Source organism: Phyllobates terribilis, unplaced genomic scaffold, assembly GCF_046119375.1.
Source record: "Phyllobates terribilis strain yellow unplaced genomic scaffold, ASM4611937v1 Scaffold_74__1_contigs__length_7073193, whole genome shotgun sequence".
NCBI lineage: Eukaryota > Metazoa > Chordata > Amphibia > Anura > Dendrobatidae > Phyllobates > Phyllobates terribilis.
In genome coordinates, this window is record NW_027362834.1 from 4,583,440 (window position 1) to 4,608,671 (window position 25,232).

The following is a 25,232-nucleotide window of genomic DNA, read 5'->3' on the forward strand; positions in this document are numbered from 1 at the left end:
ACGCGTTTTAGATCTGCATAACTCCACCTCTTTTAGCACAGTACCCTCAACCCCCGGCTGTTCCCACCCGCCTCAACACCGTTGGAAGGGAGGAGAACCAATTAAGGCAGGGGGGGGGTGGAACGAGCAGCTGTCTACCCTTAGCAGGAGGGTTGCTGATTAATTACCTCTCCTGCTGCTGCTGCTGCTGGCTGTCCAGCAGCAGACTGAAGGTGGCTGCTGCTGTGCGCAGGTATATAAAGGCTCAGAGCCTATTATGACACGCGCAGCCAGCGTTCCATTGCCACATTCCGTCTACTGCAGGCGGGATACCTGGATGGCTGAATGTCACTGAGAAGCTCACAGAGACCGCCATAAGCAACAGTTTAAAAGAATGCCACAGACTAATCAACCAAACTTTTTGGGTTGGTTTCTCTTTTATAGTCTGCAGGCATTAAATGAAAGAAGTCAGTGTTCCAGCAGAGGGAGACAACGTTTCAGAAAAGGCATTGTAGCAAACCAAAAAAGAAATTTTAAGCGCAGCAGAGTAACCAGCTCACATACCTGTTAGCTCAGGTGAGTTTAAAAGGCTGCTGTTGATAACAAGGGCATTTGCTAAATAGATGGTGTGTGTGCAACAATATACTGAAAGGTCAATTATATTGTGCAGCTTATCTCACCACCTGTAGTTATTTAGGTGAAAGCTCCAAAATGCTTGCCTAATATGTCTGTTTATCCAAAAGGAAGTATAGAGGGAGAGCTAGATAGATAGCATTGCATTACATTACATTACATGGCAATGCAATGCACAGTTGCTGAAGTTGAACCAAAATGAGCTTGTCATCTGGCTTCTGCAACTTTTAACATGAAAAATCCAATGAGGAGAAGAAAAGCAAAGCCAAAGAGTCCATCCCAAAATCCGACAAACAAGCAAAATGAACAAAAAGCATTGAATTCAATTCTTTCTGATTTTAGAAACTGCATTAAAGAAGGGGTGCACCGGTCCTGGAGATACTGCAATACCAGGTCAATGCGTGGAGTGGACAGAGCAAGCTCTTTTTCCATCTCCCTGTTCTAAAAATCCATTTAATATATGGTCCCCAGATAGGGGACGTATCAGATATTAAACTGATAAGAACAGATACTACACTTGATCTTAGCCAAAAGGCCGAGAAGCGATAACCAGAATTGGTTTCCGACTACGGTGCCACCCAAGGATTCTGAAAAGTCCATTTGTGGAGATGGCCACCTGGACTCCCGTTAAGAAGACATGCTGTCAACCTCTAGATCCCTCACATGCCTGCACTTTTCGGCTTGCTGCTGCTGCAATCCACGCGTTTTAGATCTGCATAACTCCACCTCTTTTAGCACAGTACCCTCAACCCCCGGCTGTTCCCACCCGCCTCAACACCGTTGGAAGGGAGGAGAACCAATTAAGGCAGGGGGGGGGGGTGGAACGAGCAGCTGTCTACCCTTAGCAGGAGGGTTGCTGATTAATTACCTCTCCTGCTGCTGCTGCTGCTGGCTGTCCAGCAGCAGACTGAAGGTGGCTGCTGCTGTGCGCAGGTATATAAAGGCTCAGAGCCTATTATGACACGCGCAGCCAGCGTTCCATTGCCACATTCCGTCTACTGCAGGCGGGATACCTGGATGGCTGAATGTCACTGAGAAGCTCACAGAGACCGCCATAAGCAACAGTTTAAAAGAATGCCACAGACTAATCAACCAAACTTTTTGGGTTGGTTTCTCTTTTATAGTCTGCAGGCATTAAATGAAAGAAGTCAGTGTTCCAGCAGAGGGAGACAACGTTTCAGAAAAGGCATTGTAGCAAACCAAAAAAGAAATTTTAAGCGCAGCAGAGTAACCAGCTCACAAACCTGTTAGCTCAGGTGAGTTTAAAAGGCTGCTGTTGATAACAAGGGCATTTGCTAAATAGATGGTGTGTGTGCAACAATATACTGAAAGGTCAATTATATTGTGCAGCTTATCTCACCACCTGTAGTTATTTAGGTGAAAGCTCCAAAATGCTTGCCTAATATGTCTGTTTATCCAAAAGGAAGTATAGAGGGAGAGCTAGATAGATAGCATTGCATTACATTACATTACATGGCAATGCAATGCACAGTTGCTGAAGTTGAACCAAAATGAGCTTGTCATCTGGCTTCTGCAACTTTTAACATGAAAAATCCAATGAGGAGAAGAAAAGCAAAGCCAAAGAGTCCATCCCAAAATCCGACAAACAAGCAAAATGAACAAAAAGCATTGAATTCAATTCTTTCTGATTTTAGAAACTGCATTAAAGAAGGGGTGCACCGGTCCTGGAGATACTGCAATACCAGGTCAATGCGTGGAGTGGACAGAGCAAGCTCTTTTTCCATCTCCCTGTTCTAAAAATCCATTTAATATATGGTCCCCAGATAGGGGACGTATCAGATATTAAACTGATAAGAACAGATTTTTTGATTGAAGCTGCATCCAAGGCACTGAAAAATGTGACCGAAGTCACACCAAAACAGCGCACGAGGCGAGGATTCATGTGGACCCTTCCCGGAGGAGAGGGTCCCCAATAAACCATCCCCATCCCTCCGAGCCAGAAGGCCACAGCGAGGGTCAGGGATCTCCGATGCTCTCCCTAGCCGAAGCCGGAGAAGAGCCGTTTTCGTGCTCCCAGCTTCCATCTAGGCTGCCACCCTAGTGGAGCTGGAGCCTGTGTTGGTTTCTCAGCCCAAAGCTGACCGGACCTCCGACCGGGTTTATAAAAATTCCCCTTCCTAGCCCGGAGGCCAGGAATAGGGGGGGTTGCTCAGAAAGTATGATTGGCAAAGGTGCGGCGTGCTACGAAGCCAAGTCTTTCTGGGGTTCCCAGTCCCAGTAAGCTTGGACTCCCACCAGGGCGCCTACTCCTGGGGCACATTGCTCCAAAGCCCTCACACTTACCCAGCCTAGTGACTTCGATCCTGGAGGGCCATGTTTTCCATCAGATAACTCTATGAGCCACCTGGCGTACTAACAAGTGCACCAAACCAGTGTGTAATATGCATCAATTTACTAGGGCAGCCCAAGGACAAAACTGCCTTTTCAAAAGATACTACACTTGATCTTAGCCAAAAGGCCGAGAAGCGATAACCAGAATTGGTTTCCGACTACGGTGCCACCCAAGGATTCTGAAAAGTCCATTTGTGGAGATGGCCACCTGGACTCCCGTTAAGAAGACATGCTGTCAACCTCTAGATCCCTCACATGCCTGCACTTTTCGGCTTGCTGCTGCTGCAATCCACGCGTTTTAGATCTGCATAACTCCACCTCTTAGCACAGTACCCTCAACCCCCGGCTGTTCCCACCCGCCTCAACACCGTTGGAAGGGAGGAGAACCAATTAAGGCGGGGGGGGGGGGTGGAACGAGCAGCTGTCTACCCTTAGCAGGAGGGTTGCTGATTAATTACCTCTCCTGCTGCTGCTGCTGCTGGCTGTCCAGCAGCAGACTGAAGGTTGCTGCTGCTGTGCGCAGGTATATAAAGGCTCAGAGCCTATTATGACACGCGCAGCCAGCGTTCCATTGCCACATTCCGTCTACTGCAGGCGGGATACCTGGATGGCTGAATGTCACTGAGAAGCTCACAGAGACCGCCATAAGCAACAGTTTAAAAGAATGCCACAGACTAATCAACCAAACTTTTTGGGTTGGTTTCTCTTTTATAGTCTGCAGGCATTAAATGAAAGAAGTCAGTGTTCCAGCAGAGGGAGACAACGTTTCAGAAAAGGCATTGTAGCAAACCAAAAAAGAAATTTTAAGCGCAGCAGAGTAACCAGCTCACATACCTGTTAGCTCAGGTGAGTTTAAAAGGCTGCTGTTGATAACAAGGGCATTTGCTAAATAGATGGTGTGTGTGCAACAATATACTGAAAGGTCAATTATATTGTGCAGCTTATCTCACCACCTGTAGTTATTTAGGTGAAAGCTCCAAAATGCTTGCCTAATATGTCTGTTTATCCAAAAGGAAGTATAGAGGGAGAGCTAGATAGATAGCATTGCATTACATTACATTACATGGCAATGCAATGCACAGTTGCTGAAGTTGAACCAAAATGAGCTTGTCATCTGGCTTCTGCAACTTTTAACATGAAAAATCCAATGAGGAGAAGAAAAGCAAAGCCAAAGAGTCCATCCCAAAATCCGACAAACAAGCAAAATGAACAAAAAGCATTGAATTCAATTCTTTCTGATTTTAGAAACTGCATTAAAGAAGGGGTGCACCGGTCCTGGAGATACTGCAATACCAGGTCAATGCGTGGAGTGGACAGAGCAAGCTCTTTTTCCATCTCCCTGTTCTAAAAATCCATTTAATATATGGTCCCCAGATAGGGGACGTATCAGATATTAAACTGATAAGAACAGATACTACACTTGATCTTAGCCAAAAGGCCGAGAAGCGATAACCAGAATTGGTTTCCGACTACGGTGCCACCCAAGGATTCTGAAAAGTCCATTTGTGGAGATGGCCACCTGGACTCCCGTTAAGAAGACATGCTGTCAACCTCTAGATCCCTCACATGCCTGCACTTTTCGGCTTGCTGCCGCTGCAATCCACGCGTATTAGATCTGCATAACTCCACCTCTTTTAGCACAGTACCCTCAACCCCCGGCTGTTCCCACCCGCCTCAACACCGTTGGAAGGGAGGAGAACCAATTAAGGCGGGGGGGGGGTTGGAACGAGCAGCTGTCTACCCTTAGCAGGAGGGTTGCTGATTAATTACCTCTAATGCTGCTGCTGCTGCTGGCTGTCCAGCAGCAGACTGAAGGTGGCTGCTGCTGTGCGCAGGTATATAAAGGCTCAGAGCCTATTATGACACGCGCAGCCAGCGTTCCATTGCCACATTCCGTCTACTGCAGGCGGGATACCTGGATGGCTGAATGTCACTGAGAAGCTCACAGAGACCGCCATAAGCAACAGTTTAAAAGAATGCCACAGACTAATCAACCAAACTTTTTGGGTTGGTTTCTCTTTTATAGTCTGCAGGCATTAAATGAAAGAAGTCAGTGTTCCAGCAGAGGGAGACAACGTTTCAGAAAAGGCATTGTAGCAAACCAAAAAAGAAATTTTAAGCGCAGCAGAGTAACCAGCTCACATACCTGTTAGCTCAGGTGAGTTTAAAAGGCTGCTGTTGATAACAAGGGCATTTGCTAAATAGATGGTGTGTGTGCAACAATATACTGAAAGGTCAATTATATTGTGCAGCTTATCTCACCACCTGTAGTTATTTAGGTGAAAGCTCCAAAATGCTTGCCTAATATGTCTGTTTATCCAAAAGGAAGTATAGAGGGAGAGCTAGATAGATAGCATTGCATTACATTACATTACATGGCAATGCAATGCACAGTTGCTGAAGTTGAACCAAAATGAGCTTGTCATCTGGCTTCTGCAACTTTTAACATGAAAAATCCAATGAGGAGAAGAAAAGCAAAGCCAAAGAGTCCATCCCAAAATCCGACAAACAAGCAAAATGAACAAAAAGCATTGAATTCAATTCTTTCTGATTTTAGAAACTGCATTAAAGAAGGGGTGCACCGGTCCTGGAGATACTGCAATACCAGGTCAATGCGTGGAGTGGACAGAGCAAGCTCTTTTTCCATCTCCCTGTTCTAAAAATCCATTTAATATATGGTCCCCAGATAGGGGACGTATCAGATATTAAACTGATAAGAACAGATACTACACTTGATCTTAGCCAAAAGGCCGAGAAGCGATAACCAGAATTGGTTTCCGACTACGGTGCCACCCAAGGATTCTGAAAAGTCCATTTGTGGAGATGGCCACCTGGACTCCCGTTAAGAAGACATGCTGTCAACCTCTAGATCCCTCACATGCCTGCACTTTTCGGCTTGCTGCTGCTGCAATCCACGCGTTTTAGATCTGCATAACTCCACCTCTTTTAGCACAGTACCCTCAACCCCCGGCTGTTCCCACCCGCCTCAACACCGTTGGAAGGGAGGAGAACCAATTAAGGCGGGGGGGGGGGTGGAACGAGCAGCTGTCTACCCTTAGCAGGAGGGTTGCTGATTAATTACCTCTCCTGCTGCTGCTGCTGCTGCTGGCTGTCCAGCAGCAGACTGAAGGTGGCTGCTGCTGTGCGCAGGTATATAAAAGCTCAGAGCCTATTATGACACGCGCAGCCAGCGTTCCATTGCCACATTCCGTCTACTGCAGGCGGGATACCTGGATGGCTGAATGTCACTGAGAAGCTCACAGAGACCGCCATAAGCAACAGTTTAAAAGAATGCCACAGACTAATCAACCAAACTTTTTGGGTTGGTTTCTCTTTTATAGTCTGCAGGCATTAAATGAAAGAAGTCAGTGTTCCAGCAGAGGGAGACAACGTTTCAGAAAAGGCATTGTAGCAAACCAAAAAAGAAATTTTAAGCGCAGCAGAGTAACCAGCTCACATACCTGTTAGCTCAGGTGAGTTTAAAAGGCTGCTGTTGATAACAAGGGCATTTGCTAAATAGATGGTGTGTGTGCAACAATATACTGAAAGGTCAATTATATTGTGCAGCTTATCTCACCACCTGTAGTTATTTAGGTGAAAGCTCCAAAATGCTTGCCTAATATGTCTGTTTATCCAAAAGGAAGTATAGAGGGAGAGCTAGATAGATAGCATTGCATTACATTACATTACATGGCAATGCAATGCACAGTTGCTGAAGTTGAACCAAAATGAGCTTGTCATCTGGCTTCTGCAACTTTTAACATGAAAAATCCAATGAGGAGAAGAAAAGCAAAGCCAAAGAGTCCATCCCAAAATCCGACAAACAAGCAAAATGAACAAAAAGCATTGAATTCAATTCTTTCTGATTTTAGAAACTGCATTAAAGAAGGGGTGCACCGGTCCTGGAGATACTGCAATACCAGGTCAATGCGTGGAGTGGACAGAGCAAGCTCTTTTTCCATCTCCCTGTTCTAAAAATCCATTTAATATATGGTCCCCAGATAGGGGACGTATCAGATATTAAACTGATAAGAACAGATACTACACTTGATCTTAGCCAAAAGGCCGAGAAGCGATAACCAGAATTGGTTTCCGACTACGGTGCCACCCAAGGATTCTGAAAAGTCCATTTGTGGAGATGGCCACCTGGACTCCCGTTAAGAAGACATGCTGTCAACCTCTAGATCCCTCACATGCCTGCACTTTTCGGCTTGCTGCTGCTGCAATCCACGCGTTTTAGATCTGCATAACTCCACCTCTTTTAGCACAGTACCCTCAACCCCCGGCTGTTCCCACCCGCCTCAACACCGTTGGAAGGGAGGAGAACCAATTAAGGCGGGGGGGGGGGGGTGGAACGAGCAGCTGTCTACCCTTAGCAGGAGGGTTGCTGATTAATTACCTCTCCTGCTGCTGCTGCTGCTGGCTGTCCAGCAGCAGACTGAAGGTGGCTGCTGCTGTGCGCAGGTATATAAAGGCTCAGAGCCTATTATGACACGCGCAGCCAGCGTTCCATTGCCACATTCCGTCTACTGCAGGCGGGATACCTGGATGGCTGAATGTCACTGAGAAGCTCACAGAGACCGCCATAAGCAACAGTTTAAAAGAATGCCACAGACTAATCAACCAAACTTTTTGGGTTGGTTTCTCTTTTATAGTCTGCAGGCATTAAATGAAAGAAGTCAGTGTTCCAGCAGAGGGAGACAACGTTTCAGAAAAGGCATTGTAGCAAACCAAAAAAGAAATTTTAAGCGCAGCAGAGTAACCAGCTCACATACCTGTTAGCTCAGGTGAGTTTAAAAGGCTGCTGTTGATAACAAGGGCATTTGCTAAATAGATGGTGTGTGTGCAACAATATACTGAAAGGTCAATTATATTGTGCAGCTTATCTCACCACCTGTAGTTATTTAGGTGAAAGCTCCAAAATGCTTGCCTAATATGTCTGTTTATCCAAAAGGAAGTATAGAGGGAGAGCTAGATAGATAGCATTGCATTACATTACATTACATGGCAATGCAATGCACAGTTGCTGAAGTTGAACCAAAATGAGCTTGTCATCTGGCTTCTGCAACTTTTAACATGAAAAATCCAATGAGGAGAAGAAAAGCAAAGCCAAAGAGTCCATCCCAAAATCCGACAAACAAGCAAAATGAACAAAAAGCATTGAATTCAATTCTTTCTGATTTTAGAAACTGCATTAAAGAAGGGGTGCACCGGTCCTGGAGATACTGCAATACCAGGTCAATGCGTGGAGTGGACAGAGCAAGCTCTTTTTCCATCTCCCTGTTCTAAAAATCCATTTAATATATGGTCCCCAGATAGGGGACGTATCAGATATTAAACTGATAAGAACAGATACTACACTTGATCTTAGCCAAAAGGCCGAGAAGCGATAACCAGAATTGGTTTCCGACTACGGTGCCACCCAAAGATTCTGAAAAGTCCATTTGTGGAGATGGCCACCTGGACTCCCGTTAAGAAGACATGCTGTCAACCTCTAGATCCCTCACATGCCTGCACTTTTCGGCTTGCTGCTGCTGCAATCCACGCGTTTTAGATCTGCATAACTCCACCTCTTTTAGCACAGTACCCTCAACCCCCGGCTGTTCCCACCCGCCTCAACACCGTTGGAAGGGAGGAGAACCAATTAAGGCGGGGGGGGGGGGTGGAACGAGCAGCTGTCTACCCTTAGCAGGAGGGTTGCTGATTAATTACCTCTCCTGCTGCTGCTGCTGCTGCTGGCTGTCCAGCAGCAGACTGAAGGTGGCTGCTGCTGTGCGCAGGTATATAAAAGCTCAGAGCCTATTATGACACGCGCAGCCAGCGTTCCATTGCCACATTCCGTCTACTGCAGGCGGGATACCTGGATGGCTGAATGTCACTGAGAAGCTCACAGAGACCGCCATAAGCAACAGTTTAAAAGAATGCCACAGACTAATCAACCAAACTTTTTGGGTTGGTTTCTCTTTTATAGTCTGCAGGCATTAAATGAAAGAAGTCAGTGTTCCAGCAGAGGGAGACAACGTTTCAGAAAAGGCATTGTAGCAAACCAAAAAAGAAATTTTAAGCGCAGCAGAGTAACCAGCTCACATACCTGTTAGCTCAGGTGAGTTTAAAAGGCTGCTGTTGATAACAAGGGCATTTGCTAAATAGATGGTGTGTGTGCAACAATATACTGAAAGGTCAATTATATTGTGCAGCTTATCTCACCACCTGTAGTTATTTAGGTGAAAGCTCCAAAATGCTTGCCTAATATGTCTGTTTATCCAAAAGGAAGTATAGAGGGAGAGCTAGATAGATAGCATTGCATTACATTACATTACATGGCAATGCAATGCACAGTTGCTGAAGTTGAACCAAAATGAGCTTGTCATCTGGCTTCTGCAACTTTTAACATGAAAAATCCAATGAAGAGAAGAAAAGCAAAGCCAAAGAGTCCATCCCAAAATCCGACAAACAAGCAAAATGAACAAAAAGCATTGAATTCAATTCTTTCTGATTTTAGAAACTGCATTAAAGAAGGGGTGCACCGGTCCTGGAGATACTGCAATACCAGGTCAATGCGTGGAGTGGACAGAGCAAGCTCTTTTTCCATCTCCCTGTTCTAAAAATCCATTTAATATATGGTCCCCAGATAGGGGACGTATCAGATATTAAACTGATAAGAACAGATACTACACTTGATCTTAGCCAAAAGGCCGAGAAGCGATAACCAGAATTGGTTTCCGACTACGGTGCCACCCAAGGATTCTGAAAAGTCCATTTGTGGAGATGGCCACCTGGACTCCCGTTAAGAAGACATGCTGTCAACCTCTAGATCCCTCACATGCCTGCACTTTTCGGCTTGCTGCTGCTGCAATCCACGCGTTTTAGATCTGCATAACTCCACCTCTTTTAGCACAGTACCCTCAACCCCCGGCTGTTCCCACCCGCCTCAACACCGTTGGAAGGGAGGAGAACCAATTAAGGCGGGGGGGGGGGTGGAACGAGCAGCTGTCTACCCTTAGCAGGAGGGTTGCTGATTAATTACCTCTCCTGCTGCTGCTGCTGCTGCTGGCTGTCCAGCAGCAGACTGAAGGTGGCTGCTGCTGTGCGCATGTATATAAAGGCTCAGAGCCTATTATGACACGCGCAGCCAGCGTTCCATTGCCACATTCCGTCTACTGCAGGCGGGATACCTGGATGGCTGAATGTCACTGAGAAGCTCACAGAGACCGCCATAAGCAACAGTTTAAAAGAATGCCACAGACTAATCAACCAAACTTTTTGGGTTGGTTTCTCTTTTATAGTCTGCAGGCATTAAATGAAAGAAGTCAGTGTTCCAGCAGAGGGAGACAACGTTTCAGAAAAGGCATTGTAGCAAACCAAAAAAGAAATTTTAAGCGCAGCAGAGTAACCAGCTCACATACCTGTTAGCTCAGGTGAGTTTAAAAGGCTGCTGTTGATAACAAGGGCATTTGCTAAATAGATGGTGTGTGTGCAACAATATACTGAAAGGTCAATTATATTGTGCAGCTTATCTCACCACCTGTAGTTATTTAGGTGAAAGCTCCAAAATGCTTGCCTAATATGTCTGTTTATCCAAAAGGAAGTATAGAGGGAGAGCTAGATAGATAGCATTGTATTACATTACATTACATGGCAATGCAATGCACAGTTGCTGAAGTTGAACCAAAATGAGCTTGTCATCTGGCTTCTGCAACTTTTAACATGAAAAATCCAATGAGGAGAAGAAAAGCAAAGCCAAAGAGTCCATCCCAAAATCCGACAAACAAGCAAAATGAACAAAAAGCATTGAATTCAATTCTTTCTGATTTTAGAAACTGCATTAAAGAAGGGGTGCACCGGTCCTGGAGATACTGCAATACCAGGTCAATGCGTGGAGTGGACAGAGCAAGCTCTTTTTCCATCTCCCTGTTCTAAAAATCCATTTAATATATGGTCCCCAGATAGGGGACGTATCAGATATTAAACTGATAAGAACAGATTTTTTTTTTTTTATCGAAAGCCCGAATTCGTGTACAAAACCCGAGTGCGCTTAAAAAAGTGACAAATGCCACAAAAAAAGTGCACTAGGATGCTGGTCTTCTTGAAACCCTCTCCAAAAGGAGAAGGGTCCCCCAAACCATTCCCCGTCCCTCCGAGCCAAAAGGCCACAGCGAGGAACAGGGACAAAAAGCCACCTCCAGCCGAAGCCAGAGGCGACCCAATCTTACCCCCAATACCTGCCCGAGTTCTCACCCGAGCAAGGCACTGGGAGCCAAAGACTGTGCTCCCCTCCCGGAAGAGGGGAGCCAACAACGCTCTCCTCCCGAAAGAGGAGAGCCAGGGGGGTTCAGGGGGGAGCGGAACCTGATGGCCACACACTCCCCCCCTAGACCTGCCAAGAGAGGAACCCGTAAGGGAACCGCATCCCGACAAAATCCTAGTAGGACGTGACACACGTGAATAAGTGGACACACAGTGACAAAGAAATTAAATAAATAGTGAAGGTTTCACAGTATAATACTGCCCGGACCTTCGACCGGGAATTGAAAAATTCCCCATCCTAAGACCAGAAGGCCCGGAATAAGGGTGTGTGCAAAGAAAGAAAATTTGAAGTGCTTGTGCAAATGTGCCATAAACTCAAGTGGGGTTCCCAATCCCAGTGAGTTAAGGCACCCCAGGGTCACCACTCCTGGGGCACTTCACACTTCGGGCTTTCGATCTTCCCCGGCCCAATGGCGTCGATCCTGGGGGGCCATGCTTTCCACCAGATGACTATATTAGCCACCTGGCGTACTAACAAGCGCCTAAACCCCAGTGTGCATAATGTATCAATCTACTAGGGCGGCCAACATCCAAAACCGCCTTTTCGAAAGATACTACACTTGATCTTAGCCAAAAGGCCGAGAAGCGATAACCAGAATTGGTTTCCGACTACGGTGCCACCCAAGGATTCTGAAAAGTCCATTTGTGGAGATGGCCACCTGGACTCCCGTTAAGAAGACATGCTGTCAACCTCTAGATCCCTCACATGCCTGCACTTTTCGGCTTGCTGCTGCTGCAATCCACGCGTTTTAGATCTGCATAACTCCACCTCTTTTAGCACAGTACCCTCAACCCCCGGCTGTTCCCACCCACCTCAACACCGTTGGAAGGGAGGAGAACCAATTAAGGCGGGGGGGGGGGTGGAACGAGCAGCTGTCTACCCTTAGCAGGAGGGTTGCTGATTAATTACCTCTCCTGCTGCTGCTGCTGCTGGCTGTCCAGCAGCAGACTGAAGGTGGCTGCTGCTGTGCGCAGGTATATAAAGGCTCAGAGCCTATTATGACACGCGCAGCCAGCGTTCCATTGCCACATTCCGTCTACTGCAGGCGGGATACCTGGATGGCTGAATGTCACTGAGAAGCTCACAGAGACCGCCATAAGCAACAGTTTAAAAGAATGCCACAGACTAATCAACCAAACTTTTTGGGTTGGTTTCTCTTTTATAGTCTGCAGGCATTAAATGAAAGAAGTCAGTGTTCCAGCAGAGGGAGACAACGTTTCAGAAAAGGCATTGTAGCAAACCAAAAAAGAAATTTTAAGCGCAGCAGAGTAACCAGCTCACATACCTGTTAGCTCAGGTGAGTTTAAAAGGCTGCTGTTGATAACAAGGGCATTTGCTAAATAGATGGTGTGTGTGCAACAATATACTGAAAGGTCAATTATATTGTGCAGCTTATCTCACCACCTGTAGTTATTTAGGTGAAAGCTCCAAAATGCTTGCCTAATATGTCTGTTTATCCAAAAGGAAGTATAGAGGGAGAGCTAGATAGATAGCATTGCATTACATTACATTACATGGCAATGCAATGCACAGTTGCTGAAGTTGAACCAAAATGAGCTTGTCATCTGGCTTCTGCAACTTTTAACATGAAAAATCCAATGAGGAGAAGAAAAGCAAAGCCAAAGAGTCCATCCCAAAATCCGACAAACAAGCAAAATGAACAAAAAGCATTGAATTCAATTCTTTCTGATTTTAGAAACTGCATTAAAGAAGGGGTGCACCGGTCCTGGAGATACTGCAATACCAGGTCAATGCGTGGAGTGGACAGAGCAAGCTCTTTTTCCATCTCCCTGTTCTAAAAATCCATTTAATATATGGTCCCCAGATAGGGGATGTATCAGATATAGTGTTGAGCCACCCCCGTAGTGTTCGGGTTCGGTTCGGTTCGTCGAACACCGGGATGTTCGAGGAACTGTTCGTCGAACTGTTCGTCGAACACCTTAGAACACCGTCGAACACCGTTAAAACCAATGGCAGGCAAACAAAAACACATAGAAACACATAGAAAACACCTGCAAAGGTGTCCAAAAGCTGACAAACTGCTCAGAAGACACTCTCTTTAAAAAAGCCGGCCGGCAAATTCAGCAGCGGCATACACCGGTACCCGACAATTTAGACAAGAAGGAATAGAGCATCACACATAGATTAGATAGATAGAAACATGTCAGTCACACATATAAGAAGCACAGTGACAGTGTTGGTTACTGCACTTGTCATTTAGTGTAAAGGATTTATTAAAAAAAATATTAGTGTTTTCATGCACCGTCTCTTTAAAAAAGCCGGCCGGCAATTCAGCATCTGTACCCGACAATTTAGAACAGAAAGAATAGAGCTTCACACATAGATTAGATAGATAGAAACATGTCAGTCACATATATAATAAGTACAGTGATAGTGTTGCTTACTGTACTTGTCATTTAGTGTAAAGGATTTATTTAAAAAAATAATAGTGTTTTCATGCACTGTCTCTTTAAAAAAGCCGGCCGGCAATTCAGCAGCGGTACCCGACAATTTATAACAGACAGAATAGAGCTTCACACATAGATTAGATAGATAGAAACATGTCAGTCACATATATATGAAGTACAGTGATAGTGTTGGTTACTGTACTTGTCATTTAGTATTAAAATAAAGGATTTATTATTAAAAAAATTGGCGTGGGGTTCCCCTTAATTTTAGGCTCTAGCGGAGGTTAAGCAGACGGCTGGGGCAGATGTTTGAAGCCTGGGAAGGGGGTAATACCCACGGAGCTTCCCAGGCTACTAATATCAGCCCCCAGCTGAATACATAGCCTTTACTAGCTATTAAAATGGGGGACCCCCCCAAAAAAATGACGTGGGGTCCCCCCTAATTTAATAGCTAGCAAAGGCTAGGCAGACAGCTGGGGGCTGATATTAATAGCCCAGGAAGGGAGCCATGAATATTGGCCCCCTCCCAGGCTAGAAACACCAGCCGTCAGCCGCCCCAGAAATGGCGCATTCATAGGATGCGCCAATTCTGGCACTTAGCCTCGCTCTTCCACGCTGCCCTGGTGCGGTGGCAGGGGGTAATAGGGTTGGGGTTGATGTCAGCTTATAATGCCAGCTGACATCAAGCCCAGGTTAGTAATGTAGAGGCGTCTATAAGACACCGCCATTACTAACCCCATAGTCAAAGTTAAAAAAAACACAAACACCCAGAATAAAGTCCTTTAATTGAAATAAAGACACAATCCTTTATTGTTCTAAATTAAACCATACTTACCATCACGCCCATTCCAGCTGAAGCCAACGATCTCCTGCAATAAAAGAAAAATAATAAAGCAACCTCATCCTTACGTTTCCATGGTTCCCACGACAGCTTCAGCTCTGCTACATCGAGATGACAGGCTGGACCGCAGCAGAACGCTGCCATCCAGCCTGTCATCCCGCAGACACTGAGAAGCGCAGGCTTGCTTGCGCTGCTCAGCGTCTCTCTGTGACGACATCCAGAAGAGCCGAGTTCATGTCCAATGAACTCGGCTCACCTCATGCACGTCACTGACAGCGTGGGAAAATTCTCACGCTGAAGCGCTGATTGCAGGAGAATTTTCCCACGCTGTCAGTGACGTGCAGGAGGTGAGCTGAGTTCATTGGACATGAGCTCACCTCATGCACATCACTGACAGCGTGGGAGAATTCTCCTGCACTCAGCACTTCAGCGTGAGAATTTTCCCACGCTGTCAGTGACGTGCATGAGGTGAGCCGAGTTCATTGGACATGACCTCGGCTCATCTGGATGCCGTCACAGCGAGACAGTGAGGAGCGCAAGCATGCCTGCGCTTCTCAGTGTCTGCGGGATGACAGACTGGATGGCAGCGTTCTGCTGCGGTCCAGCCAGTCATCTCGATGTAGCAGAGCTGAAGCTGTCGTGGGAACCATGGAAAGGTAAGGATGAGGTTGGTTTATTATTTTTCTTTTATTGCAGGAGATCGTTGGCTTCAGCTGGAATGGGTGTGATGGTAAGTATGGTTTAATTTAGAACAATAAAGAATTGTGTCTTTATTTCAATTAAAGGACTTTATTCTGGGTGTTGTGTTTTTTTTAAATACTTTACTAGAAATTCATGGCGGTCATGTCTAATACTGGCGTGACCCCATGAATTTTGGGCTTGGGGCCAGCTGATAATACCAAGCTGGCCCTAACCCCTTTATTACCCAGTGAGCCACCGCACCAGGGCCCTGGATGAGTTGGGCACAGCGCCAGAAGATGGCGCTTCTATGAAAGCGCCATTTTCCGGGGTGGCTGCGGACTGCAATTTGTAGCGGGGGGGGGCCCAGAAAGCTTGGGCCTCCCTGCGCTGCAGATTCCAGCCCCCAGCTGCCTAGTTGTACCTGGCTGGACACAAAAATAGGGCGAAGCCCCACGTACTTTTTTTTTTAATTATTTCATGAAATTCATGAAATAATTAAGAAAAAAAGGGCTTCCCTATATTGTTGTGTCCGGCCAGGTACAAATAGGCAGCTGGTGGATGGGGGCAGCCCGTTCCTGCCTGCTGTACCTGGCTGGACACAAATATAGTGCGAAGCCCCACTTAAATTTTTTTAAATTATTTCAGGAAATTCATGAAATAATTTAAAAAAAATTGACGTGGGGCTTCGCACTATATTTGTGTCCAGCCAGGTACAGCAGGCAGGAACGGGCTGCCCCCAACCACCAGCTGCCTATTTGTACCTGGCCGGACACAACAATATAGGGAAGCCCTTTTTTTCTTAATTATTTCATGAAATAATTTAAAGAAAATTGACGTGGGGCTTCGCCCTGTTTTTGTGTCCAGCCAGGTACAACTAGGCAGCTGGGGGCTGGAATCCACAGCGCAGGGAGGCCCAAGCTTTCTGGGCCACCCCCGCTGCAAATTGCAGTCCGCAGCCATCCCGGAAAATGGCGCGTTCATAGAAGCGCCATCTTCTGGCGCTGTACCCAACTCATCCAGGGCCCTGATGCGGTGGCTCACTGGGTAATAAAGGGGTTAGGGCCAGCTTGGCATTATCAGCTGGCCCTAAGCCCGAAATTCATGGGGTCACGCCAATATTAGACATGACCACCATGAATTTCTAGTAAAGTATTTAAAAAAAACACAACACCCAGAAAAAAGTCCTTTAATTGAAATAAAGACACAATTCTTTATTGTTCTAAATTAAACCATACTTACCATCACACCCATTCCAGCTGAAGCCAACGATCTCCTGAAATAAAAGAAAAATAATAAAGCAACATCATCCTTACCTTTCCATGGTTCCCATGACAGCTTCAGCTCTGCTACATCGAGATGACAGGCTGGACCGCAGCAGAACGCTGCCATCCAGCCTGTCATCCCGCAGACACTGAGAAGCGCAGGCTTGCTTGCGCTCCACAGTGTCTCTCTGTGAGGGCATCCAGATGAGCCGAGTTAATGTCCAATGAACTCGGCTCACCTCATGCACGTCACTGACAGCGTGGGAAAATTCTCCTGCACTCAGCGCTTCAGCGTGGGAGAATTCTCACACTGAAGCGCTGAGTGCAGGAGAATTCTCCCACGCTGTCAGTGACGTGCAGGAGGTGAGCTGAGTTCATTGGACATGAGCTCACCTTATGCACGTCACTGACAGCGTGGGAAAATTTTCCTGCACTCACCGCTTCAGCGTGAGAATTTTCCCACGCTGTCAGTGACGTGCATGAGGTGAGCCGAGTTCATTGGACATGAACTCGGCTCATCTGGATGTCGTCACAGAGAGACGCTGAGCAGCGCAAGCAAGCCTGCGCTTCTCAGTGTCTGCGGGATGACAGGCTGGATGGCAGCGTTCTGCTGCGGTCCAGCCTGTCATCTCGATGTAGCAGAGCTGAAGCTGTCGTGGGAACCATGGAAAGGTAAGGATGAGGTTGCTTTATTATTTTTCTTTTATTGCAGGAGATCGTTGGCTTCAGCTGGAATGGGCGTGACGGTAAGTATGGTTTAATTTAGAACAATAAAGGATTGTGTCTTTATTTCAATTAAAGGACTTTATTCTGGGTGTTTGTGGTTTTTTTAACTTTGACTATGGGGTTAGTAATGGGGGTGTCTTATAGACGCCTCTCCATTACTAACCTGGGCTTGATGTCAGCTGGCATTATAAGCTGACATCAACCCCAACCCTATTACCCCCTGCCACCGCACCAGGGCAGCGTGGAAGAGCGAGGCTAAGTGCCAGAATTGGCGCATCCTATGAATGCGCCATTTCTGGGGCGGCTGACGGCTGGTGTTTCTAGCCTGGGAGGGGGCCAATATTCATGGCTCCCTTCCTGGGCTATTAATATCAGCCCCCAGCTGTCTGCCTAGCCTTTGCTAGCTATTAAATTAGGGGGGACCCCACGTCATTTTTTTTGGGGGGTCCCCCATTTTAATAGCTAGTAAAGGCTATGTATTCAGCTGGGGGCTGATATTAGTAGCCTGGGAAGCTCCGTGGGTATTACCCCCTTCCCAGGCTTCAAACATCTGCCCCAGCCGTCTGCTTAACCTCCGCTAGAGCCTAAAATTAAGGGGAACCCCACGCCTATTTTCTTAATAATAAATCCTTTATTTTAATACTAAATGACAAGTACAGTAACCAACACTATCACTGTACTTCATATATATGTGACTGACATGTTTCTATCTATCTAATCTATGTGTGAAGCTCTATTCTGTCTGTTATAAATTGTCGGGTACCGCTGCTGAATTGCCCGCCGGCTTTTTTAAAGAGACGGTGCATGAAAACACTATTATTTTTTTTGATAAATCCTTTACGCTAAATGACAAGTACAGTAAGCAACACTGTCACTGTACTTCATATATATGTGGCTGACATGTTTCTATCTATCTAATCTATGTGTGATTCTCTATTCTTTCTATTCTAAATTGTCGGGTACCGCTGCTGAATTGCCGGCCGGCTTTTTTAAAGAGACGGTGCATGAAAACACTATTATTTTTTTTGATAAATCCTTTACACTAAATGACAAGTACAGTAAGCAACACTGTCACTGTACTTCATATATATGTGGCTGACATGTTTCTATCTATCTAATCTATGTGTGAAGCTCTATTCTGTCTGTTATAAATTGTCGGGTACCGCTGCTGAATTGCCCGCCGGCTTTTTTAAAGAGACGGTGCATGAAAACACTATTATTTTTTTTGATAAATCCTTTACGCTAAATGACAAGTACAGTAAGCAACACTGTCACTGTACTTCATATATATGTGGCTGACATGTTTCTATCTATCTAATCTATGTGTGATTCTCTATTCTTTCTCTTCTAAATTGTCGGGTACCGCTGCTGAATTGCCGGCCGGCTTTTTTAAAGAGACGGTGCATGAAAACACTATTATTTTTTTTGATAAATCCTTTACGCTAAATGACAAGTACAGTAAGCAACACTGTCACTGTACTTCATATATATGTGACTGACATGTTTATATCTTTTCTAATCTATGTGTGAAGCTCTATTCTTTCGGTTCTAAATTGTCGGGTACCGGTGTATGCCGCTGATGAATTGCCGGCTTTTCATGTTTCACTGTTGGCACTGTTCCCATCGATTTGGGCAATCACTGTAATGCCACAACCACCATGGCTGCGGCATTACAGTGAGTGGCAGACAATCCCTGCATGATTGGTGCTCTAAATAGCGCCAGACATGCAGGACACGCTTTTGGTGCACGAACAGTTATCGAACATAACCTCGAACAGCCGAATTTTTTGCAAATCGTTCGGGTTCGTGGAACAACTCGAACACCGCCCAAAACAGCTCGAATTTGAGATTGGCGAACAGTTCTAGTCGAACACCGCTCATCTCTAATCAGATATTAAACTGATAAGAACAGATACTACACTTGATCTTAGCCAAAAGGCCGAGAAGCGATAACCAGAATTGGTTTCCGACTACGGTGCCACCCAAGGATTCTGAAAAGTCCATTTGTGGAGATGGCCACCTGGACTCCCGTTAAGAAGACATGCTGTCAACCTCTAGATCCCTCACATGCCTGCACTTTTCGGCTTGCTGCTGCTGCAATCCACGCGTTTTAGATCTGCATAACTCCACCTCTTTTAGCACAGTACCCTCAACCCCCGGCTGTTCCCACCCGCCTCAACACCGTTGGAAGGGAGGAGAACCAATTAAGGCGGGGGGGGGGGGGTGGAACGAGCAGCTGTCTACCCTTAGCAGGAGGGTTGCTGATTAATTACCTCTCCTGCTGCTGCTGCTGCTGGCTGTCCAGCAGCAGACTGAAGGTGGCTGCTGCTGTGCGCAGGTATATAAAGGCTCAGAGCCTATTATGACACGCGCAGCCAGCGTTCCATTGCCACATTCCGTCTACTGCAGGCGGGATACCTGGATGGCTGAATGTCACTGAGAAGCTCACAGAGACCGCCATAAGCAACAGTTTAAAAGAATGCCACAGACTAATCAACCAAACTTTTTGGGTTGGTTTCTCTTTTATAGTCTGCAGGCATTAAATGAAAGAAGTCAGTGTTCCAGCAGAGGGAGACAACGTTTCAGAAAAGGCATTGTAGCAAACCAAAAAAGAAATTTTAAGCGCAGCAGAGTAACCAGCTCACATACCTGTTAGCTCAGGTGAGTTTAAAAGGCTGCTGTTGATAACAAGGGCATTTGCTAAATAGATGGTGTGTGTGCAACAATATACTGAAAGGTCAATTATATTGTGCAGCTTATCTCACCACCTGTAGTTATTTAGGTGAAAGCTCCAAAATGCTTGCCTAATATGTCTGTTTATCCAAAAGGAAGTATAGAGGGAGAGCTAGATAGATAGCATTGCATTACATTACATTACATGGCAATGCAATGCACAGTTGCTGAAGTTGAACCAAAATGAGCTTGTCATCTGGCTTCTGCAACTTTTAACATGAAAAATCCAATGAGGAGAAGAAAAGCAAAGCCAAAGAGTCCATCCCAAAATCCGACAAACAAGCAAAATGAACAAAAAGCATTGAATTCAATTCTTTCTGATTTTAGAAACTGCATTAAAGAAGGGGTGCACCGGTCCTGGAGATACTGCAATACCAGGTCAATGCGTGGAGTGGACAGAGCAAGCTCTTTTTCCATCTCCCTGTTCTAAAAATCCATTTAATATATGGTCCCCAGATAGGGGACGTATCAGATATTAAACTGATAAGAACAGATACTACACTTGATCTTAGCCAAAAGGCCGAGAAGCGATAACCAGAATTGGTTTCCGACTACGGTGCCACCCAAGGATTCTGAAAAGTCCATTTGTGGAGATGGCCACCTGGACTCCCGTTAAGAAGACATGCTGTCAACCTCTAGATCCCTCACATGCCTGCACTTTTCGGCTTGCTGCTGCTGCAATCCACGCGTTTTAGATCTGCATAACTCCACCTCTTTTAGCACAGTACCCTCAACCCCCGGCTGTTCCCACCCGCCTCAACACCGTTGGAAGGGAGGAGAACCAATTAAGGCGGGGGGGGGGGGTGGAACGAGCAGCTGTCTACCCTTAGCAGGAGGGTTGCTGATTAATTACCTCTCCTGCTGCTGCTGCTGCTGGCTGTCCAGCAGCAGACTGAAGGTGGCTGCTGCTGTGCGCAGGTATATAAAGGCTCAGAGCCTATTATGACACGCGCAGCCAGCGTTCCATTGCCACATTCCGTCTACTGCAGGCGGGATACCTGGATGGCTGAATGTCACTGAGAAGCTCACAGAGACCGCCATAAGCAACAGTTTAAAAGAATGCCACAGACTAATCAACCAAACTTTTTGGGTTGGTTTCTCTTTTATAGTCTGCAGGCATTAAATGAAAGAAGTCAGTGTTCCAGCAGAGGGAGACAACGTTTCAGAAAAGGCATTGTAGCAAACCAAAAAAGAAATTTTAAGCGCAGCAGAGTAACCAGCTCACATACCTGTTAGCTCAGGTGAGTTTAAAAGGCTGCTGTTGATAACAAGGGCATTTGCTAAATAGATGGTGTGTGTGCAACAATATACTGAAAGGTCAATTATATTGTGCAGCTTATCTCACCACCTGTAGTTATTTAGGTGAAAGCTCCAAAATGCTTGCCTAATATGTCTGTTTATCCAAAAGGAAGTATAGAGGGAGAGCTAGATAGATAGCATTGCATTACATTACATTACATGGCAATGCAATGCACAGTTGCTGAAGTTGAACCAAAATGAGCTTGTCATCTGGCTTCTGCAACTTTTAACATGAAAAATCCAATGAGGAGAAGAAAAGCAAAGCCAAAGAGTCCATCCCAAAATCCGACAAACAAGCAAAATGAACAAAAAGCATTGAATTCAATTCTTTCTGATTTTAGAAACTGCATTAAAGAAGGGGTGCACCGGTCCTGGAGATACTGCAATACCAGGTCAATGCGTGGAGTGGACAGAGCAAGCTCTTTTTCCTTCTCCCTGTTCTAAAAATCCATTTAATATATGGTCCCCAGATAGGGGACGTATCAGATATTAAACTGATAAGAACAGATACTACACTTGATCTTAGCCAAAAGGCCGAGAAGCGATAACCAGAATTGGTTTCCGACTACGGTGCCATCCAAGGATTCTGAAAAGTCCATTTGTGGAGATGGCCACCTGGACTCCCGTTAAGAAGACATGCTGTCAACCTCTAGATCCCTCACATGCCTGCACTTTTCGGCTTGCTGCTGCTGCAATCCACGCGTTTTAGATCTGCATAACTCCACCTCTTTTAGCACAGTACCCTCAACCCCCGGCTGTTCCCACCCGCCTCAACACTGTTGGAAGGGAGGAGAACCAATTAAGGCGGGGGGGGGGTGGAACGAGCAGCTGTCTACCCTTAGCAGGAGGGTTGCTGATTAATTACCTCTCCTGCTGCTGCTGCTGCTGGCTGTCCAGCAGCAGACTGAAGGTGGCTGCTGCTGTGCGCAGGTATATAAAGGCTCAGAGCCTATTATGACACGCGCAGCCAGCGTTCCATTGCCACATTCCGTCTACTGCAGGCGGGATACCTGGATGGCTGAATGTCACTGAGAAGCTCACAGAGACCGCCATAAGCAACAGTTTAAAAGAATGCCACAGACTAATCAACCAAACTTTTTGGGTTGGTTTCTCTTTTATAGTCTGCAGGCATTAAATGAAAGAAGTCAGTGTTCCAGCAGAGGGAGACAACGTTTCAGAAAAGGCATTGTAGCAAACCAAAAAAGAAATTTTAAGCGCAGCAGAGTAACCAGCTCACATACCTGTTAGCTCAGGTGAGTTTAAAAGGCTGCTGTTGATAACAAGGGCATTTGCTAAATAGATGGTGTGTGTGCAACAATATACTGAAAGGTCAATTATATTGTGCAGCTTATCTCACCACCTGTAGTTATTTAGGTGAAAGCTCCAAAATGCTTGCCTAATATGTCTGTTTATCCAAAAGGAAGTATAGAGGGAGAGCTAGATAGATAGCATTGCATTACATTACATTACATGGCAATGCAATGCACAGTTGCTGAAGTTGAACCAAAATGAGCTTGTCATCTGGCTTCTGCAACTTTTAACATGAAAAATCCAATGAGGAGAAGAAAAGCAAAGCCAAAGAGTCCATCCCAAAATCCGACAAACAAGCAAAATGAACAAAAAGCATTGAATTCAATTCTTTCTGATTTTAGAAACTGCATTAAAGAAGGGGTGCACCGGTCCTGGAGATACTGCAATACCAGGTCAATGCGTGGAGTGGACAGAGCAAGCTCTTTTTCCATCTCCCTGTTCTAAAAATCCATTTAATATATGGTCCCCAGATAGGGGACGTATCAGATATTAAACTGATAAGAACAGATACTACACTTGATCTTAGCCAAAAGGCCGAGAAGCGATAACCAGAATTGGTTTCCGACTACGGTGCCACCCAAGGATTCTGAAAAGTCCATTTGTGGAGATGGCCACCTGGACTCCCGTTAAGAAGACATGCTGTCAACCTCTAGATCCCTCACATGCCTGCACTTTTCGGCTTGCTGCTGCTGCAATCCACGCGTTTTAGATCTGCATAACTCCACCTCTTTTAGCACAGTACCCTCAACCCCCGGCTGTTCCCACCCGCCTCAACACCGTTGGAAGGGAGGAGAACCAATTAAGGCGGGGGGGGGGGGTGGAACGAGCAGCTGTCTACCCTTAGCAGGAGGGTTGCTGATTAATTACCTCTCCTGCTGCTGCTGCTGCTGGCTGTCCAGCAGCAGACTGAAGGTGGCTGCTGCTGTGCGCAGGTATATAAAGGCTCAGAGCCTATTATGACACGCGCAGCCAGCGTTCCATTGCCACATTCCGTCTACTGCAGGCGGGATACCTGGATGGCTGAATGTCACTGAGAAGCTCACAGAGACCGCCATAAGCAACAGTTTAAAAGAATGCCACAGACTAATCAACCAAACTTTTTGGGTTGGTTTCTCTTTTATAGTCTGCAGGCATTAAATGAAAGAAGTCAGTGTTCCAGCAGAGGGAGACAACGTTTCAGAAAAGGCATTGTAGCAAACCAAAAAAGAAATTTTAAGCGCAGCAGAGTAACCAGCTCACATACCTGTTAGCTCAGGTGAGTTTAAAAGGCTGCTGTTGATAACAAGGGCATTTGCTAAATAGATGGTGTGTGTGCAACAATATACTGAAAGGTCAATTATATTGTGCAGCTTATCTCACCACCTGTAGTTATTTAGGTGAAAGCTCCAAAATGCTTGCCTAATATGTCTGTTTATCCAAAAGGAAGTATAGAGGGAGAGCTAGATAGATAGCATTGCATTACATTACATTACATGGCAATGCAATGCACAGTTGCTGAAGTTGAACCAAAATGAGCTTGTCATCTGGCTTCTGCAACTTTTAACATGAAAAATCCAATGAGGAGAAGAAAAGCAAAGCCAAAGAGTCCATCCCAAAATCCGACAAACAAGCAAAATGAACAAAAAGCATTGAATTCAATTCTTTCTGATTTTAGAAACTGCATTAAAGAAGGGGTGCACCGGTCCTGGAGATACTGCAATACCAGGTCAATGCGTGGAGTGGACAGAGCAAGCTCTTTTTCCTTCTCCCTGTTCTAAAAATCCATTTAATATATGGTCCCCAGATAGGGGACGTATCAGATATTAAACTGATAAGAACAGATACTACACTTGATCTTAGCCAAAAGGCCGAGAAGCGATAACCAGAATTGGTTTCCGACTACGGTGCCATCCAAGGATTCTGAAAAGTCCATTTGTGGAGATGGCCACCTGGACTCCCGTTAAGAAGACATGCTGTCAACCTCTAGATCCCTCACATGCCTGCACTTTTCGGCTTGCTGCTGCTGCAATCCACGCGTTTTAGATCTGCATAACTCCACCTCTTTTAGCACAGTACCCTCAACCCCCGGCTGTTCCCACCCGCCTCAACACTGTTGGAAGGGAGGAGAACCAATTAAGGCGGGGGGGGGGTGGAACGAGCAGCTGTCTACCCTTAGCAGGAGGGTTGCTGATTAATTACCTCTCCTGCTGCTGCTGCTGCTGGCTGTCCAGCAGCAGACTGAAGGTGGCTGCTGCTGTGCGCAGGTATATAAAGGCTCAGAGCCTATTATGACACGCGCAGCCAGCGTTCCATTGCCACATTCCGTCTACTGCAGGCGGGATACCTGGATGGCTGAATGTCACTGAGAAGCTCACAGAGACCGCCATAAGCAACAGTTTAAAAGAATGCCACAGACTAATCAACCAAACTTTTTGGGTTGGTTTCTCTTTTATAGTCTGCAGGCATTAAATGAAAGAAGTCAGTGTTCCAGCAGAGGGAGACAACGTTTCAGAAAAGGCATTGTAGCAAACCAAAAAAGAAATTTTAAGCGCAGCAGAGTAACCAGCTCACATACCTGTTAGCTCAGGTGAGTTTAAAAGGCTGCTGTTGATAACAAGGGCATTTGCTAAATAGATGGTGTGTGTGCAACAATATACTGAAAGGTCAATTATATTGTGCAGCTTATCTCACCACCTGTAGTTATTTAGGTGAAAGCTCCA

The 25,232-nt window shown here is 45.8% G+C and overlaps 13 non-coding genes and 3 pseudogenes across 13 annotated transcripts; all 16 read right to left on the minus strand.

Annotated features, from left to right (window-relative positions):
* Positions 1-968: 968 nt before the first annotated feature.
* LOC141195682 (U2 spliceosomal RNA) lies at positions 969-1,159 on the minus strand. The gene has a single exon (XR_012268261.1). It is a non-coding gene; the product is annotated as a U2 spliceosomal RNA (small nuclear RNA).
* Positions 1,160-2,281: 1,122 nt separating this feature from the next.
* On the minus strand, positions 2,282-2,463 carry LOC141196226 (U2 spliceosomal RNA). The gene has a single exon (XR_012268790.1). It is a non-coding gene; the product is annotated as a U2 spliceosomal RNA (small nuclear RNA).
* Positions 2,464-2,987: 524 nt separating this feature from the next.
* Positions 2,988-3,103, minus strand: LOC141196481 (U2 spliceosomal RNA; annotated as a pseudogene).
* A 1,120-nt stretch (positions 3,104-4,223) lies between these two features.
* On the minus strand, positions 4,224-4,414 carry LOC141195683 (U2 spliceosomal RNA). The gene has a single exon (XR_012268262.1). It is a non-coding gene; the product is annotated as a U2 spliceosomal RNA (small nuclear RNA).
* Positions 4,415-5,535: 1,121 nt separating this feature from the next.
* Positions 5,536-5,726, minus strand: LOC141195684 (U2 spliceosomal RNA). Its single transcript, XR_012268263.1, has one exon. It is a non-coding gene; the product is annotated as a U2 spliceosomal RNA (small nuclear RNA).
* A 1,124-nt stretch (positions 5,727-6,850) lies between these two features.
* On the minus strand, positions 6,851-7,041 carry LOC141195685 (U2 spliceosomal RNA). Its single transcript, XR_012268264.1, has one exon. It is a non-coding gene; the product is annotated as a U2 spliceosomal RNA (small nuclear RNA).
* A 1,123-nt stretch (positions 7,042-8,164) lies between these two features.
* LOC141195687 (U2 spliceosomal RNA) lies at positions 8,165-8,355 on the minus strand. The gene has a single exon (XR_012268266.1). It is a non-coding gene; the product is annotated as a U2 spliceosomal RNA (small nuclear RNA).
* A 1,125-nt stretch (positions 8,356-9,480) lies between these two features.
* Positions 9,481-9,671, minus strand: LOC141195688 (U2 spliceosomal RNA). The gene has a single exon (XR_012268267.1). It is a non-coding gene; the product is annotated as a U2 spliceosomal RNA (small nuclear RNA).
* A 1,124-nt stretch (positions 9,672-10,795) lies between these two features.
* LOC141196320 (U2 spliceosomal RNA) lies at positions 10,796-10,980 on the minus strand. Its single transcript, XR_012268874.1, has one exon. It is a non-coding gene; the product is annotated as a U2 spliceosomal RNA (small nuclear RNA).
* Positions 10,981-11,769: 789 nt separating this feature from the next.
* On the minus strand, positions 11,770-11,861 carry LOC141196531 (U2 spliceosomal RNA; annotated as a pseudogene).
* Positions 11,862-12,989: 1,128 nt separating this feature from the next.
* LOC141196415 (U2 spliceosomal RNA) lies at positions 12,990-13,087 on the minus strand (annotated as a pseudogene).
* A 5,867-nt stretch (positions 13,088-18,954) lies between these two features.
* On the minus strand, positions 18,955-19,141 carry LOC141196409 (U2 spliceosomal RNA). Its single transcript, XR_012268933.1, has one exon. It is a non-coding gene; the product is annotated as a U2 spliceosomal RNA (small nuclear RNA).
* Positions 19,142-20,264: 1,123 nt separating this feature from the next.
* Positions 20,265-20,455, minus strand: LOC141195689 (U2 spliceosomal RNA). The gene has a single exon (XR_012268268.1). It is a non-coding gene; the product is annotated as a U2 spliceosomal RNA (small nuclear RNA).
* Positions 20,456-21,577: 1,122 nt separating this feature from the next.
* On the minus strand, positions 21,578-21,768 carry LOC141195774 (U2 spliceosomal RNA). Its single transcript, XR_012268352.1, has one exon. It is a non-coding gene; the product is annotated as a U2 spliceosomal RNA (small nuclear RNA).
* A 1,120-nt stretch (positions 21,769-22,888) lies between these two features.
* Positions 22,889-23,079, minus strand: LOC141195690 (U2 spliceosomal RNA). The gene has a single exon (XR_012268269.1). It is a non-coding gene; the product is annotated as a U2 spliceosomal RNA (small nuclear RNA).
* Positions 23,080-24,201: 1,122 nt separating this feature from the next.
* On the minus strand, positions 24,202-24,392 carry LOC141195775 (U2 spliceosomal RNA). The gene has a single exon (XR_012268353.1). It is a non-coding gene; the product is annotated as a U2 spliceosomal RNA (small nuclear RNA).
* Between the last annotated feature and the right edge of the window lie 840 nt (positions 24,393-25,232).